This window comes from Leptinotarsa decemlineata, unplaced genomic scaffold (genome assembly GCF_025532065.1).
Source record: "Leptinotarsa decemlineata unplaced genomic scaffold, Ldec_3_MD MMD2_tig00026354_RagTag_RagTag, whole genome shotgun sequence".
NCBI classification, from domain to species: domain Eukaryota; kingdom Metazoa; phylum Arthropoda; class Insecta; order Coleoptera; family Chrysomelidae; genus Leptinotarsa; species Leptinotarsa decemlineata.
In genome coordinates, this window is record NW_027412702.1 from 9628342 (window position 1) to 9646850 (window position 18509).

Consider the following 18509-nt stretch of genomic DNA (forward strand, 5'->3'; position numbering starts at 1 on the left):
CAACCACAAGTCTATCAAAAGACCTCCAGAAGGAAATCAGGAATATATAAAATAAATTGCAACAGTTCCAAAGTATGAACTTCATCCATAGATTTAAAGTAATGAAAGTTGAATCTGAGTAAAATTCAAGATATTGAAAATAATTTGTTTTGATTAGACCAGAAGTTGATATATAAGGTAGACAATTTGAATGGTGCGGAAATTATGAACTCTATAGTGTTTTATCCAGATTTTAGAAATTTTGATCTATAAGACAAGGCTTTAATGATCACTCTTCAAGCTATATTTGTTGTTAAAGGTTTTAAGTAGAAAAGGAAGCCAAAGAGTTGGCGTTGGTTTTCAATGGAATATCTATCAGAATATCTCCGAGAAGAATTTATTTTGTTTTCAATACCCACACACCAGTTGCGTTAAATTCTTTCTATATAAATTGTCATTCCAATGTTATGTTTAGAAACAACTTTTCTAGTTGAACCTTGCCTATTTATTATCATTCCATTTTTCTTTTTTTTTTGTATTATTGATATGAGGAATAAATGCATTCATTATTTTTATTTTTACTATTATCACTCCCCACACCTGGGGTAAGAAGTCATTAGGTCCAAGAATCATGTGTCGTAAGCTGACGCAATGAGCTAAGAATGACATCCTTTTGCATTTGTCCGGCCAAGATATCAGCCTTCGTACGGCAAGCTGCCATGATCTCAAGATTTGAGAGTAGATAGGGCATCACCACCAAGGACTGCAATAATCAGAACAACCATTTCAACAGAGTCGTCTGGATAGAGTCTACAGAGTTCGAAGAGAAAATCTCGATACTTCATCCGTTTTTCCTCCTCATTTCGAACGATATTCGCCTCACCGTGAGCTGACAACTCTGAGACGAATATCGTCTTGCTCTCTTGGTAAAAAAGAACTACATCAGGATTCTGATGTTGAGGAATTAATAGTTCCAATAAACTTGGCACTCCTCATTCGAACGGATTCAATATTCCTCGGAGCATAAGGCAACACCGTTGTTTCGTTAATACTGTAAACGAGCCGTATCACCATTATTTTTTTACCGAAGTATGCGTAGTATGCCTCTCCCCCGAAACCCCGATACATTCGGGAGGATACGCCAGCAGGATCAACCAACGACCACTCCCCACACCGTGGGGTAAGTGATCATTAGGTCCGAGAATCATGTAACCTGAGCAGACGCAGTGAGCCAAGAATGACAGCCTTCTGCATCTGTCCGGCTAAGATTTCTGCCTTAGTACGGCAAGCCTGTGTGATTTCAAGATTCGAGAGTAGAGAAGGCATCATTCTACCAAGGACTCCAATAATTAGAACAACCATTTCGAAGGAGTGGTCTGACTAGAGTCTGCGGTGTTCGAAGAGAAAGTCTCGATATTTAACCGTTTTTCCTCTTCTTTTCATTATTATTATCATCAATTTTATCATTATTATTATTAAGAAGCAACGAAGATACATTAGATTCGTTGAAGTTTTGGAGATCCTACATGCGCAAATATAAAATTCTAGAGCTGAATCCGAAAGTTTAAGAGAAACCTATAGAGGGTTGGGGTTCATTTTTCATGCCTAACAAATTTCACACAATATAATACTCAGAATTCAGGAGGCCTAAATGGCTAACCTTAGGCTATTAAATACATTTTACTTGATAAATAGAGTTGAGTAGGGTTGGGTGAAGTGGAGTAGAGTGAATCTTTCAAAACACTTTTTCCATAACAAAATACTTCCTCTCGACGGGCGTTAGCATCATCAGGTGATGATTAAAATCATCACAGATGATTAAAAGTGTCACTTAGTTAGCGAAACGTGCGTCGAGAGACGATATTTTGTTCTGGTGTGTTTTTAATAAACTAAATTTTCCATTGGCGTTAGGCATTAGGCCATTCTAGAAATAAGTCAACAGGAGATGACTAAAACTGATGATGTGTCAAAATACAGAGCTGTAGTTCTGGCGTGGAAAAATAATTCCATCAGATTACTGTGGATTCATGTATTATGGAACTCTTTTGAACGAATTCATTCAAGCAGACATATTCTGTTTTTCTTCCGTTATTGTTCAGCTGTTGAACCATTCGTTTATTTCAGTGGGGAAATTGTGGGCGTGGTGAAGTTTTGAAACTGTCAACCATTTCCTGGAAATAGACAGCGGAATCATTCGAATTGGTCTTGAGAGTTTTCCAAATTTGTAGATCGGCAGAGCTGAACTTTGGGCGATTTGAGTTGTTGTTACCAGCAACCAAAAGTTAGCACCCAGCGGTTGCACCATGACATGTCTCGTTTGATCAATATCTATCATTTATGAACCAACATGTACCACTTTTCCATGAACTATTACGGGGAGGAACTATTCTATGGAATACACTGTATTCATTCAGTTTATGTTTCTCAACCAGAAATTCCAGAGAATCAATTCATGATGTTTGTATGAAGTGTGTCAGAAAATTTTAAATTTTATTGAAATGTGTGGTTAGGTTATGGCTAATTTATGCTCAAAAATGAAAACATTTGTAGAAGTAATCAAAAATAGTTCATTAAATTGTTTTTACGTTTTCCAGAATTAGTTTCAAAAGGTTCTGTTCTTCAGGTACTTGTGTGATAGTGACATGTCCATTTCAGTAATTAATAAAAAAGTACACATATTTCTCACAAATGAGAAGATAAATTCACATAGTTAATCGGTTTTTTGGCGTTCAAAACGTTTTCCTGATCTGTGTTGCCGGGTGAAAATCAGAAATATAAAGCCGTTGCGGTGTCGGCGTTCTGGAATTTTGACTAATTGTTTGAGATTTCCATATGAATGAGATTATGAAATATGGTAACATTAATATGGATATATGCTCGAAAGCGAATTGTAAGCAGTCCTTGGTGACCTACGTTTCGAATGCTTTTCCTAACCACGGACGAACAACATCCATAGGCGTATGCTAGATAACTTGCTAACAGAAAGAGGGATTTCCATAGTTGAAAGAAAAGTGATCGGACTCAGTGTCTCTGTGAACGAAACTTTTCATATTTTACTTTTGAGCCTTTCCATTGTAGTAACAAAGATATTCAGTCTATTTGCCAATTGGCTGTGGAAAACGACAATAGTTTGGAAATTTTAGCTTCGTGTTATGATTGAATAAAGCACTACTCATTTACAAACAAGCTTCTTGGGATAACCGTGAACATTTCAATTATGCTAATATTGAACGGAAGTAATTTTTTTGAGGAAATCAGAATTCTTTTCGACTTTTCTTCGGAAATTTTCACTTTCCACAATCTGAAAAATATAAAAACTTTTTAGTTCACCCCGATAGATTACTGTGTGGATTCAAAGTGTATTTTACAAAAAAATTCTATTCAGCAGTAACTTGTTCTATTTGATAGTTTTTGTTATCAAAAAAAATGAGCTAAGAAATAATTAGCCATATACGATCCCACTTCTACGAAGATTATCAGGGTGAACCAAAAAGTTTGCCCTTTCTATAAAGTTCTTCATAACAATATTAATATTTGCCATGGTAAGTGAGAAGCAAAGTTAGTGTATGTGAAACGAACGTAATCAAAAAATTTTTATTGGTGAAACGGAACCATCTTTTTTATCGACTTTTCTGGGGTTTTCGCAATCTGAACAAAAAAGTTAATTCTTGACAATATTATTACGTTTGGTTTTATATTTTTTAGAATACTTTATGATTTTGAAATATTATAAAGCCAACAAGATAAATGAAGATAAGCTCAAAATCCTACATATATGTAATGAAGGGAGAAAAATGAATCTGTCGGTGACCATGAAAATTAACAAACCCTAAAAGAGCAACTTGATTTATTTAGGTCTCCTCTTTTGAATTTATGAGTTTAACAACCCATAGAATTTTCAGAGTGGTATTTTAAGTTGGCATCATGTCTCTCATAACCTGTCCTTGCAGCATACCTGAAAATTCTAATAAAATCAATATTTCAAAATTCAGATTTCAGTTTTATACTTGAAACCGAAACCGGTCGTATAAATAAAATTTACAAGTGGTATTTGAACAAAAGTGTTTTTATTCATTTCATTTAAGTATTTATATGTTGTTTTCTTTTATCTATTATTGAATTGGAGTTGCACCCATGTTGGAATGTATTTTTAATAGCGTGAATTTTCAAACTGGAAATTTTACATTTTCAATATTGAACTATGTATACATTTTTATTTTTGACAATTATTTACAATTTCTATAATGTTAGTAATATGTTTTATATAATAGGGTTACCTATTTCAATAAATATATTCTTCTTCTTCTTCTCGATACTTCAGCTGAACAAATTGGTCATGAAATATTTAGAATTTATTCATCATATTATTTTAAAAGAAATTTTTTGTGGAGGAGTCAATATTTCTCAATGTATTTTGGGTTTTTAAACTTCTGAAATCTGAGATAAAGTCAAATAAATGAAAAATCTGCTAAAGTGTGATAAAGGCCAAACTGAAAAATTCACCCTAAATATTTACTGCGTAATATAAAGCACATAAAAGTCAAATTAGTCGATAACTTACTACGAATTTTTCCTAGAATTTGAATAATCAATGGAAAATGGGATTTCTGTAGTTATTGGTTTTTTTAGATGATTGACATTTCGAAAAATAATCTGTTTTCGTTCCCACAACCCAAAAATATCATTCGTGAAAACGCTTCCATCTGAAACAGGTATATTTCCTCTGACAAACGTCAACATCTGAAGGAGCTAAGTATAGAAATTCACTCGTTTCAATTGATAATCCAATTCGTAGGTGAAGTTTATTAAAACGGCATGTTACTGACTAATTGGACATTTCATTTGAAGAAAGTAATGTCATAGATACATGGAAGCTATAATGCCAGAAGATTATTGTGAAAGTTATTGAGAACAATTAAAAAATAAAACCAGTGAAACACTTGTAAAATACCCGTAGAAAAGTAAATACAAAAAAATTTGTATGTCAGAGACATTGTAATTGTCTTTGCTCAAACATCTGTGGAGCATAGTACCGGAAAAAATACAACTTACTAATAAACAAAATAAATCAAAATTTAAGAAAGAATTGAAAAATTGCCACAGAAATTCTGAACAAATTCTGTTTCATCAAATTATTAATCAGCACACTTTCTATAAAGTAAAATCCCCTGTAGAATGAACTCAATAAAAAATACATAACTTCAATCCCATCATGTCCTTATGTGTTTCATATTATGTAAATAGTTTTTCAATTCATTATGGTAATTTATTTTCATCAGTATTTTTATTGTATTGTATTCAATTCATTATAGTTAACAGTTTATATCTATTCATTGTATAGAATACTTTTACATACATATTTTTTAGTTTAGTTATAGTTTAGAATTTGGCAATATCACGCACAAGGAACATTTTTTCGAAAAAATTGGTTCTGTGATGCCTACGACTATTTACCGATTATCTGTTATATCAATTATTATATCATATTATCAATATGGTGAATAAACATCATTATTATTATCATTTTTATATCATGAAGTAACTTTTCATGGTGAAGTTTTCAGTTTGTCCTTCATTTCACTTCAGCAGATTCTTCACTGATTCAGCTTTGTTTATTTTTCTTATTGTGAAAAGTAATTAGTGTAATAAGTACAAAGAAGTGTTTCTTTTACTGACTATAAACCAACAACTACCCTTTCAGTACATCTTTCAAGTCTGATTAAAGTGAAATTTGTCCAAATTTGTCCAAATTTTATAAAATCGTTTTTCCACAGAATAGTGAAATGATCTGATTTGTAATAGATGGTTTCAGAAGTTTTATCAGTTTTTATGAGTTTACTTTGAACTGTGATATCTCAGTGAATACTAAATATTCAATTTAATTAAGCGCCATTTGAATCAGTGCACTTTAACCAACGTACACAAGTCGATAAATTTCGTCAGCATAAAAATTGTCTTCTTGTGATTCGAATGAAGTCGGTGATGGCCGTTTTTGCCTGGTGCTGAAAAATGGTAGTCGGTTGGGTAGAGGTCTGGGGAGTATGGTGGGTGAGAACTTCGATGCTCAATTCGTTTAATTTTTGGACGGTGTTTTGTGAAACATGCAAAGGGACGTTGTCTTGGAGCAGAATTGGATCTCTCCTATTGTCCAGTGACGGCCTAATTTTTTGAATATTTAGGACTCTGCTGTGGTGGTTTGATCCGGTTTCAGAAAGTTGATGTGAATCACACCAGCCGCTAACCACCATACAGTATAGATGATTTTTTTGGTGGATTTTCGCCTTGGGAAAATACCTGGATGGCTCATCGGTGTCCAACCACTGTACTCAATTCCACTATTTATTATTATTTTTTTAAATGTAAGCATCAAGGCTATCATGATAAATATCGAACACGAATCCAACTAGTTCATCCGTCAAGGGAGAGATCCCTCAATTATTAATGGTTTTTGATGGAGAGAACTCATGTATGTTGTCGTTTCTTGTATTTGTGTTTCTCGTACCCCTTTATGAGCGCAACTTTTGCGAGCCTATGCTCGGCGAATCCGAATTCCCGGCGGAGGCAAGCGCCAATCTCTATGTATGAGATTTTCATTAATTTGCATAAAATGTGTCTCAGTGATTCATATATCTTATTGTGTTTGATATACGGTTCCAGCTACGTTCTGTTTATATTTCAATTTCTGCGCAATCCGCGATACGCTGCCCGACATAAGAAATGGCGACGGCGGAAAACAAGCTGTTATTGCTTTGTTGAATTCCTATTATAGTCCAATCATCTAAGAATGTCAATGGAAAAAACATATAGAGAAACTCAAACAGTCATCCCAAAATGGTCTTAACCTACTAAAAACTCTAGCTAGCCATTCCTGGGGGGGCAGACTACTCAACCCTGATGCACCTGTATAAATCAACAGTGAGATCAAGATTAGACTACGGAGCTATAGTGTACTCAAGTGCCAGAGAAACAATTTTAAAACTATTAGATAGCGTTCATCATGCTGGTATAAGAATAGCATATGGAGCGTTTCGGACTAGTCCAGTGGAAAGCTTGTATGTTGAGTCAGGAGAACTCCCATTACAACTGAGAAGAAACTACCTCAGTATGACCTATGCTTCAAGAATTTCATCCAATCCTAAAAATCCTACTCATAGTCGCATTTTTCCCAAGCATATAAATAAAATATACCAACAAAAGACCCACATTATGCCGCCCATACATACCCGCATCCGCAGAATACCTGTCACTATCAACCTCTCATCTACATATCCCATTTCCTTAAATACTCCTCCTCCATGGTTAATCGATATTCCACCCTGTAACACAGAACTGCTTATACTCCCAAAAGATGAAACTCCTGCTGCACTGATCCGAAAATCATTCCAGGCCATTTCTTCTAAGTTCTCTAACTTCAATCACATCTATACCGATGCTTCTAAATCAGAAAAAGGTGTGGGAGCAGCCGTATTCAGCAAACATGAGAGTAAAAGCTACAAACTACCTAGCGTCAGCAGTATTTACACTGGAAAGGTTTATGCCATCGCACAGGCAATTATACATGCGAGACAAGTAAATGAAAACACTGTAATATTCACAGATTCATTGAGTGCAATCCGCCAATTATATCCTAAACATCCTCTTCTACAACAAATTAAGATTTAGCTTTTCAAACTTCACCAAGAAGGAAAAAGAGTCGACATAATCTGGATACCTTCACACATTGGGATACCAGGAAATGAGAAAGCCGACATGCTGGCACGTAACGCTCTCTCAAACACTAGTGCAGTGACATTCGAAAAAACACTACACACAGACATATATCGTCAGATTAAAACTTCCATAAACACTATCTGCAAGCAGAAATGGCAATCTTCAACTGCCAATAAACTGTACAAAATAAATCCCAACATGGAAATAAAAAATTATGCTGCCCTTAGTCGAAAAAATCAAATAACCATAAGTCGCCTAAGAATTGGACACACTCGTATCACTCACCAACATTTACTAAAAAAGGAAGCTCGAAGTAAATGTGAAAAATGCAACATGGACCTAACTGTGGAACACCTATTCAAATGTCAACAGCACCAACAAGAGATAAACGAATTGAATCTAACCGGAGACATATCCACCATTCTGAATAGAGAATGGAATAATGTAATAAAATATGTCAAACGAATCCATATATTTAATTCAATTTAATGTATACCGATATACTGTATCTCATATGTACCGCCGCTAATAACCCTATGTGGTTGATGCGGTTTGAAATCTAAATAAAAAAAAAAAAACGACGTTTTTAGGAGCTAGTATAGACGTGGGTTTGTAATCAGATCTGTTATTTGGAGTGCTGAATCCAAATTTCAACTTTGTGTTTTAATTTTTCCAAGATTTCATATGTTCCGAAGTTCCTATTTTGATTTGTGTTCATCAATATATAAGGCGTTTCATAATATAATGCTGATACTGAAGGCGATAATCCTTGAATGATTTATGAAAAATTCTTTATATGAACAAGGATCCACCCGCAACCGTTTTATCTCATGCAGAATCCTCCATACTAGAATATGGGCAATATTCAAACTATTAGCAACTTGCCTCGAACTCATTTCAGGATTTTCGTCAGCTAAATTATAAAGAATTATCTCAATTGCTTGAGTTCTTGCAGCCATTTGGAAAAAACCTTTCAGGAAGTTTATTCCACACAAACGCCGTTCTCCAAATGAAAAAGTTTTCAAACAGTGAAGTTCGAGGTGTACTGAGTTGAACCTCGAAACGATGAGCAGCCACAGTCCGTCGCATATTTCGGATATGTACCGCTCTTGGTAGAATCGAATGTGCCAAGTCACTTGAACACTCTCCGTGAAAGTATCTATAAAAGAGAGACAAATCCCCAAGCTTTCTTCGATGTTCCAGACTATCAAGGTTGCAAGTAATGTTCGCGTCTCCAATCGGGCGGATGGCTTTTTTCTGGATGAAATCCAGAAGCTTCAGGGTATGTTTGGGGGCGGAGCTCCATACATGAGAACAATACTGCAGAAAAGGGCTGATCTGCGCTTTATAAAGCATCAAAAGTTGTTGAGGTCTGTTCAGTGTTCTGGTTCAGAACAGTATTCCAAGCTTTTGAGAAGCAGCCTTTACAATCCCAGCGACATGATTGTTCCAAATATTGCTGTCCATTTTCAGTCAACAAACTTATCGAAGCAGAAAGCGGAATTGTCTGTCCTGACATAATTTAATTCAATCCGGAGACATTTATCTTTTTAGACAAAGTGATTATTTAGCTACAAACGTCCAGTTTCACATAATCTTCTGTGGGTGTTTGAAATCGTTCGAGTAGCAGGACTAATTCTATTTGATCATAGTCATCTTCATTTTTATCAGGTTGGGAATTTTTCCCTTACCCTTTCAACTGAGATTTGTCAGGAGGACGAATGGTTCATAACGTAAGGTGTTTTGGTGGCGACATGACCTCTATGCCCCTCTGGCCTTGTGTACCCCTTCCTGACTGGGGTAGTTGATGAACAAACTGTTCCATTTAACAGACGTCGTTGGGCCTTCACTCAACCAAGCGACGGGGCCTTCTGAATAGAGTGGGGTCGTCTGTAGTGTAATCTACAGCTTCCCTAACTAATGGGTTATCATGAGTTTCCGCTAACTCGAAAACTCTCTGATTCCTCGACTGAATGGACTGCCGTATTGTTAACAGCTTCAAATCTCTGCGGATGGCTTCATTCCGCACGAACCATGGAGCATTCACCAGCATCCTAAGAAGTTTGTTTTGCAAACTTCCAAAATGGAGAGGTTTGACGGGGCGGTTTGTCCCCAAGCACCTGAAGCATACATGATGACAGGCTTGAACATCGTGTTGTATAGTAAAATCTTATTTTTGAAATTGAGTTTTGAATTTCTATTGACCAGAGGATAGGGTTCAGCTATCCTCATCTGCAATTTGCTCTTGATATAATCAATGTTATTTGCCCAGGTGAGTCGGCGGTCTACCCAAAGACCTAGGTACTTGACACGTGTTTGCCATTCGATCTCCCTGCGGCCTGAAATCGTGACCATTGTGTCTGGAGAAACTTTACGTCTCCCCAAGTCTATCGCCTGAGTTTTTTCTGGATTCACTCGGATCTTTCAGTCAAGGTAACAGCGTTCGAGGTCGTCCAATGCGCGTTGCATGTAGACGACCGCCAACGCCCGACCCATGGAAGAAGCGAGGAGAGCCGTATCACCGGCGTAAAGGGAAACCTTCACGTGATCAAACCTCGGAAGGTCGTTCACGTAAATGATGTACATTAATGGAGACAGCACAACTCTCTGAGGCACTCCAGCTTCGATTTCCCTGATGGGAGACAGGGTTCCTTCAACTCGGACCTCAAATGTGCTGCCTTTCAGAAAGGACCTAATTCACCGGACTAGACCCCGAGGCAGATCTAAATCGAGCATTTTGTGATAGCAGGCCTTCGTGACAGACAGAATATTCAGGAGAACGAGATGGACTGTCTTCCTGTTGTTCAGCTCTGAGATGGAATTTTCGACCAGTCTCAGGGCTTGCAGCTCGGTGGAGTGTGCCCTCCTGAAGCCGAATTGTGTGTCAGGCAGAACATTTCGGTCTACAACTTCTCCTGTTAGCCTTTGCAGCACAACACCTTCAGCCAACTTAGCCGTTGAGCAAAGCAGACTAATCGGACGATGAATCTGGAGAAACAGCGGGTTCTGGCCCTGTTTTGGAATCATGACAACTACGGCATGCTTCCATCTTCGAGGGAAGTATCTGAGAGTGAGCTGTTGATAATGTCCAGCAGGTATCTGATGAAGTTCTCCGAGAGCTGCTTCAATTCTATTTGAGAAGTCGCTTGGCTTTTTATATGCGTTCCCGTCAGCAAGCCCGTACAAGTGGCGCATGTCTGTTAATGAGGCGCATAACAGACGCCAGTCATCTGGCTTCCCTTTCTCCTCACTCTAACCCACAGCTCAGGCCGTATTTCGAACTCTTCGCATGACTCAGTATTCAGTGTGCGATCGACATATACTGTTGACAGTGAACGTATAACCCTAAACCAACACCGCTTTTGTGAGTAATAATAAGAAATTTGAAGCAGAAGATAATCCTCAATTGCGGGATTTTTCAGAAAAAACAATGCGGAAGTGGCAATCACATGTCACATGCTAGGTTATCTAATTTCCTTTTTAATGCCAAAGATGAAGTGGACAAGATGAACAAATCTGGATTTTATAAGCTTAAGTGTATTAGTGTTTATGTGAGACAATGTGACTGAAATTTCTCAAAAACGGTATGCTGAATACGAAAGGTCCTTCAGAAAAAATGATTCAACGTTTTCAAAACATTCCTTGGAATGCAACCACAGGTTTCCCAATCTAAACAATACGGAAATTTTGCACTATGCAGGGTTGGAAAATCAATTATTTTGAATCCTTGGAAATTCGTTGAACATAAGCATTGCGGATGTAACCTACTATATGACCAAATTGACCTGGTCTACTTGCCGGTTTTCAGATTTAAAGTCATTATGGAACGTCTGTTACTGTAGTTGTATAGGTATTAAGGATGTACATTGTTTAAGTTTTCTGTATTCGTTCGAAAATGGCCTCGTAGGACGAAACTGCACTAACGTTAGTCACAAATAAGAGTTTCAATTCTCATTTTTCATGACGATTTCCTACCACGAAGTAACAACTACATCCATCAATTTATCATATTAGAACACTGTATTGAGGTGGTTATGGAGTTTCAAAGTACATTCCTTATATATATATATATATATATATATATATTTATATATATATATATATATATATATATATATATATATATATATATATATATATATATATATATATGTATATATATATATATATATATACATATATATATATATATATATATATATATATATATATATATATATATATATATATGTATATATATATATATATACATATATATATATATATATATATATATATATATATATATATATATATATATATTTTATAAATAATGTAAATAATTTGTAGTCTTACATTTTTTCACTACAAACAACTGTTTCATTTTCTTTGATCGGTATTTCTGAACGTAAACGTTTTGTATTTTCTGAATACACAATTTTTTCATAACTATTTTCCAGAGCCAATTTTTCACTGGTATCCAAAGTCTATATACCAGTCGCAGTAAATGGTTCAATTCGCTTTCCGCGACAATATTTCCCTCGCCCCATCCCACGTTTTCCTTTGCGGCGAAAACCCATCAATCACGCACCTCTTTCCCCGGCTGCGGATTGGCCGCGAACATGCAAAAACGGCGGCGCGCCCGCACGGGTCACTTGATATACGAGTGGTATCGAAAGGAAACCGGCCCGTTAATTCGGAAGAGGACAATGGCGACAGGAAAGCACATGTTAAGTTTAGTTTGTTAATTATGACGTCACACACAATGGAGGCTCTTCCGTAACGAGCGCAACCGGAAATTCCTCGCTCGTTGGCCTGCGTTCGCCCCCCTGGGGGGGCGGTGGCCGCCCTTTTGCGTTTGGTGGCGAGGGGTCTCAAATAGTCCAGGTAGTGGGAAGTCAAATGATGATTTCATTCGATAGCAGTTTTCGGTTTCATTTTGTAAATAAATAAATTTTGTTATTTTTGTGAATACCTTTAGTTCTTTTTATCATCAGTTTCACTGTAACGGGAAATTACAGTACCCAGTAATCTTGATCTTAATCTTAGTCTTAGAAGCAGATTGATCTGATTGAGGTATGTTGATGTAGTAGACTCAGTCGGTCAGATGTGGCAGAGCTGTAATTTTTCGACATGGTATAATTGCTCAATGAACAGGAAATTCAAGGCTGAAACACTTTCATATCGAACTGAATATTATCACAAACTTAACAGGTAGTTGAAGGTCGAGTGTTAAATTCAAAATAAGAAAAGCATATGATGATATCAGATGGTTTTCTTATATCTGATATCATATCCATAAAAGGATTGTTTTGGTCGCGCAAAAGCAAAGAAGAACAGACCTCATAAAGTGACAATTTCTGTCGGTCGTTCAAATTGTGGAGCATCCACTTTTCGAGCTTATTGAACTTTCCAAATCATTTTAAACCGTCAAAAACCGCATGGGAGATAACGTCCAGTTTTCAATCCATTCCACACACCATTTGTGATGGGTCAATCTCCACCAAGGTCTTCAAATCCTCGTACTGAATTACTGTATGAGGCTAAAATCTATGGAACGAAATTCTCCCAAACCAACGTCGAAAAGTGCGGCTATTGCCAAATGCGTTATAATTTTTCAGTCTTTATCTGCAGCGCTTTGCTTGTAGAAAAAAATTGGCCAAAACGGACATCATAATAAGCTGAAAAATGGCAAAAAATTAAAATTTGAAAAAATGAACAGCATCATGTACAAATCTATCAATCAGTACGATGTATATACCATGACATAGTAGAATGAATATCTAGTGAGATATGGAGCTAAAAAAACTCATGATATCGAAACAGACAAAACTTTTACAACAAACTAATTCAAATTCTTATTGGATTATCATATTATCGGATTCGCTATAAAAGCAATTATTCCATTAATAATGCAACAAACCTATCGATATATTTTGATTTTTTTTTTCGATGTTTCATCGTAGCGTTATAATTTCATTATTTCAATTTTTCCATCTAGAGTATTTTATCGAATTTTCAAAGAATAGCTTTAAAAAATCCAGGCTTTGATTTTTAAAATCATCAAGGTTTTATATGTAAACCTTCACCAAAAAAATTGTTGAATAACAGTAGCACAATTGACAGGAAATAGCAATAAAAATTCGTTGCCAAAAATAAACATTAAGTGTCTATTTTTTCATTATTGCGGTTGCTGTATTTCTTGATATTGAAGGAGCATTGGACAATGCATTACCTGAATCTATAGGATTGTCTCTGGCTAGAAACGGTATAGAATCGACCATAACTGGCTGGATCTATGCCATGCTAGTAAACAGAACTGCAACTACGACTCTTCAAGGCGAGGCTATCAGGTTCAGGGTCACCCTCAGGGGCTATCCTCAAGGTGGGGTACTATCTCCCCTTCTGTGGTCGCTCCTGGTGGATAGTCTGCTTGATGCCCTCGACAGAAAAAAGTTGATCTGCAAGCTTATGCAGATGACCTTATTATCCTGGCAAGGTCCACGTCGAGAAGGGTAGCTTGTAATATCCTCCAATGCGCGTTGGAAGTTGTTCACAGTTGGTGCCTGAGGGAGTAGATGTCTGTCAACCCCAGCAAAACTGTGTTAACCCCTTTCACCAAGAGAAGGAAATTGGACGATCCAACGCCACTTTCCCTCAATGGTGTGGTCATTCCATTTGGGACGGAGGTGAAATATCTTGGCATGGTCCTTGATAAAAGACTCACCTGGAACACTCACTTGGAAAACATTTTACATAAAGCTAGACTGTCTCTATGGACATGTCGAAGGATTTGTGGTAAAACTTGAGGTTTAGGTCCCAAACAAATCCATTGGATTCATGTGATGATTGTTAGACCAATGATCACGTATGGTGCAATTGCTTGGTGGCCGAAGGCTTTACAGAAAACGGCCCAAGCGAAGCTCTCTGGTTTACAGAGACAGGCTTGTCTGGCTATCAGTGGTGCCATCAGTACCACACCGTCAGCGGCCATGAAGATCCTTCTAGATCTACCTCCTCTCCACATTTTTCTGGAAAGAGACTTGTGCACATTGCCAATTGCACAAATCAATTAAATGCAGAGTGCAACTGACTGTTGGTTGACATTGGAAGTCACAGCATTCTGGAAATGACCTCTGACTGTATGCCTCCAACTGTCAACTACGAACTGTACAGTACTATTCTCAAGTAGAGAGGACTGGATCCTGCGAGAGAAGGAAATATTAAGAGCAGATAGTTGTTGGTTCACAGATGGATCAAAAACACCTTCCGGTTCTGGTGCAGGTGTTTTCAGTCGCAGACCCAGGACAGAGTTATCTACCAGCCTAGGAACTTATGCGACTGTATTTCAAGCAAAAAGTTACGCTATTGAATTGTGTGCGGAGAGATTGGATAAATCCAACCTCACTCACAAGTCAATAAAAATATTCTCGGACAGTCAAGCGGCGTTGGAAGCTCTTGGCTCCCACCGAGCAACGTCTAAATTGGTAGCAAACTGCCAAAAAAGACTCTCCTCGATAGGAAGACTAAACAGATTGTCTCTGGTCTGGATTCCTGACCATACTGGCCTGGAAGGCAATGAATCTGCTGACTCTCTCGCAAACGAGGGTGCTGCAAGCGGCTACATTGGACCAGAACCTGTCATTGGCATCGCTTTGGGCTTTACCAAACAAACACTTAACACCTGGATGGCAAGAAAAGTTATGGACTTCTGGCAGAATCTTTCAGGATTGCCTCACTCCAAGGCGTTTATTCACCTTTCGAAGCTTGATTCCAAACAGTTGTTGGACTACAGAAGGGATGAACTACGATGTCTAATAGGCCTTCTTACAGGTCACTGTCATTTGAATCATCACATGCAGAGACTTGGACTGTCGGAAGACAGTGTGTGTCGCCTCTGTCTGGAAACTGATGAAACTGCAGAGCATATACTTTGTGCCTGCCCCGCTGGGGACCGAATCAGGTTCTTTGAGTTCGGCATATCCGTACTCTCACCATCTGACCTGAAAGACCACTCACTATACAAACTAATCGGCTTCGTTAAGAAGCTGGGTTTATTTGATCGAGTATGAATAGGTTTGAGCCACAAAAACATTTGCGGGTTGCGGTGGAGGGTCGAATAGACCCACTCACTTTAAACCTACCTACCTACCTATTTTTTCATTACAATAATAACGATAATAAAAAAGTCAGGAACTGTTTTTTTCCGTTAAGAAAAATATTTGAAGTACTTAGGATGATATGATTCAGAAGAAAAGCTTCCGAACTTTATGGATTACCCGAAAGAAACAAAATCTTTCAAATTAAAGTAGTCAAATAATTTCAAATGAATATGTTGATATCAAAATGTGAATAGATCGCAACTTCATACTACACTTCAGATATATTGGATTTCGATTCATTCTTGTGGAGAAGAATTTAAGAAATGTATATATTACATAAAATTGATTTCTTCTTCACACCAAAACCTCGGAGAATACTTAATAATTTTCGGCGATGAAAAAAATAATATGACTTCTGTCCCATAACTTTGATTTATCAAACCCCATTTACTCAACTGAATTGCTTTTAATGACAAAACCACTTTACCCTGGCTGACATTGTCCCAATGTCGTGAATTTCATATTCCAGATTTAATAACGAATCAAAAGAGATCTGGTTATTTGAGGAATGGTTAGTCTGTGGGCCTGGCAAAGGAAATCTATCGAACTGAAAATGTAGTATACTTCAATAATAGAAGTTATCCAATCAATTCATACACTGGAAATAATGACTGAGAAAAACAGAAAAAGGAATATCAAAAACTGGAAAAGGTATTTGCATTCCGAGTGACAATAGTTCGAATATAAGTTTAAGGTATTCATTAAAATTGGATTATTCCTTTGCAACTACTCAGAACATTCACTGGATATTTTCCCCATGAGTTTTGAATTTATTCAGGCTTTTCTATGGATTGTTCAAATACCCTCCGAATAATTAGCAGTAATCAACTGAAACTCCATAAAATAATTGTTGATTTTTCATCATGTATACTCTGGCATTGAAAAAATTCAGAAAAAGTACTGTTTCTGAACGTCAAAACTGCAACACTCTTCTTGATGTGCCTTCACTTAATTTACGATTTTCTGATCGTCGATATTGGATATCGGCTACGTGTGCTTTGAAACTAGTTTCAATAGCTCGATTAGTCTGCCCAATTTACCTTTTTCACAGTTCTTACAGTTTATTTCATATATTCCAGATTTTCATTTCCCAACGTTATGTCTTCAGAGTAACATAGTACTAGTTGAAACGATCAAGCTTTTTTTATAAGTACATTCCTGTTCATCTTTTAAAACTTATCATTATGTCGTCTGTAGTTTTTCCATGCCTGACGTTTCGTGTTCATTTGCGATAAACATTAAGGGGCTTCGCAACGGACGCAATATTATGTTTGTTCTCCTAGTAAATACTACATTGTTTAGGTTTCTAGTTTCATTTCATTTTACAATATATAGGTAGTCAAAATGAAGATTGATTTTTGAGAACTCGTCAGTAAATTTGAAACTCAAAACTTAACGTAATATATATTTCATAGCCATAAAAAGATACTACTGACAAAATTCAGAAATATTCGAAAATGTTCTGCAAGAGGCTGTAATAGAATATTGAAAATGTACCTAGCTTATGTTTTTTGTATTGAGGATATGTCATGTGTTGAAGAAATGTTTTGAATTCCTTTATATGTTTCCTGAATGGTTGTTGGAGTTTTTATTTATATATAGTTATGTTCTTATCAATTTCCTATACCCATTGTTTAGATGACTGTACGTTTATCTGTTCTCCACCATGCTTCAATTTTCATATTATAACATCAAGCTGGACTCATCAAGCTGAAAATTACCATTCTTCAACCAAGCGCCTTACTTCTTGGAAATCATATGATGTCTCAGTTCATCGACAACTCATACACGGCATCATATTCATACTTTCAATATTCTTTCTCATCTTAAGAGGACCCGGCCTACATTCTATAGAGTTTAATAGGAGGTTTTCAAACGGGATTGGAGGTGAGGCATTTTCAGCCGATTAGCGAACTCACGTCGCACCCTCTTCTCTTTATCCACTTCCTGTAATAAATCAGTAATTACACTTATCTAATCTTCTTGTTCGAATGCGTTCATTTGTATTCTCATTCGGAGTCGATTTTCTGTAGAAGTTCAATATTCTCGATTAGGCTGTGATTAAAACCATTGTGATATTTCAGTTTACCAAAAATAATCTAAATTGGTTGCTTTAAAAGTAACGACTGGGAGTAATGAGAAAATTCAATAGTGCTGCTTCATATAAATAAAAAAACGTGTGCGTCTCGGGACGCCCGACAGAAGTGATAACTTAAACTAATCTAAGTTGAACTATTTAATATTGAAATTGTTTAACTTGAGAAAAGCTTAGGTTATAACTCAAATTCTATGTATATTAATATGATCTTAATGGGGATCTAGAAGTGATTTTGAATTAGGGTGAAAGTTATCAGGTTCAATTCAACGCCACAATAACCCAGGCATCGATTTTCTCCAAGAAGATAAATGTCTCCGAAACGGATATAATAATGTCAGGTCAGGCAATTCCGTTTTCTGCTTTGACACCAATATGTCTTGGTACAATCATGTCGCTGGAATTGCAAAATCTGGTTCTCAAAAGCTTGGAACACTGTTCCGGACCAGAAAACTGTACACACCTCGGCAACTTACGATGCTTCATAAAGCTCAGATCAGACCTTCTTTGGAGTATTAGTCTCATGTATGGAGCTCTATCCCCAAACATACCCTGAATTTACTGGATCTATCGAGAAAAAAGCC

General features: G+C 36.7%; 1 long non-coding RNA gene across 2 annotated transcripts in view; it reads left to right on the forward strand.

Annotated features, from left to right (window-relative positions):
- LOC141486454 (uncharacterized) overlaps nucleotides 1–18509 on the forward strand; it is a 427453-nt gene that overhangs the window by 261701 nt on the left and 147243 nt on the right. The window lies entirely within an intron of this gene.